General features: G+C 42.7%; 1 pseudogene; it reads left to right on the top strand.

Moving 5' to 3' along the window:
* Positions 1–840, top strand: part of LOC116669934 (alcohol dehydrogenase 1-like) — a 6,246-nt pseudogene extending 5,406 nt beyond the window's left edge.

The following is an 840-nucleotide window of genomic DNA, read 5'->3' as shown; positions in this document are numbered from 1 at the left end:
AGTTTTATTATATTCTTGATTATGTGATAGAGAGCGTCCTGGCTTTGTGCTGTTTCTCCATCTAGCGCAGTGCCTTGGAGTCTTGTGTTCAAGGTTGGGGTGTCAGCGTGATTGTTGGCTGGACGGACTTAGAAGACTTTTCTGCCCGACCCATTCAGCTGATCGCTGGACGCACATGGAAGGGTTCTTCATTTGGAGGTGAGATAAATGTGACCATTACCACTGGCAAATTATTCTCTGGTAACTACTTGGCTGTGCACTTATGTTCTGCAACTCTCTAGCTGTATTCTGCATTCAACTCTATGCTCTTATTTTGTTGCTTAGGCTTTAAGGGTAAGTATGGTGTACCTCAGATGGTTAAAGCCTACCTGGACAAGAAGGTGAAGTTGGATGAGTTCATCACTCACAACATGACTTTGGACCAGATCAATGATGCCATTGAACTGATGAAGCAAGGCAAATGGTAGATTTACAGTCCCATACTTTCTCCACCATTCATGACTCAACTACAACACACGTCTGCTCATTTCTCTTTTGTCTTGGTCCACAGCATCCGGACGGTCCTGCATGTTGCTCCACAATAAGAACATTGTGGTCCAAAGTCCGTCGACCCCAGGAGGATTAGCTGTGCTTAAAGTCACACAAAACGGTTTTTACTTGTATTTTTTTTTTAAAGATATGTTAGATCCATATGTGTTTGTGTTATGTCATGAATGGGAAAAACAAGGTGACCAAGGCATTTTCCCCCCAAAAAATGTGACAGAGTCCATGGTAGAACTTTAGACATTACCACAAAGTAATGAAATAAAGGGCACCTTTAAAGGCACAGTGGATGGGGAT

Source organism: Etheostoma spectabile, chromosome 20, assembly GCF_008692095.1.
Source record: "Etheostoma spectabile isolate EspeVRDwgs_2016 chromosome 20, UIUC_Espe_1.0, whole genome shotgun sequence".
Classification (NCBI taxonomy): domain Eukaryota; kingdom Metazoa; phylum Chordata; class Actinopteri; order Perciformes; family Percidae; genus Etheostoma; species Etheostoma spectabile.
Note: the sequence above shows the minus strand (reverse complement) of the source record. Positions and strands in the feature narration are given on the sequence as shown.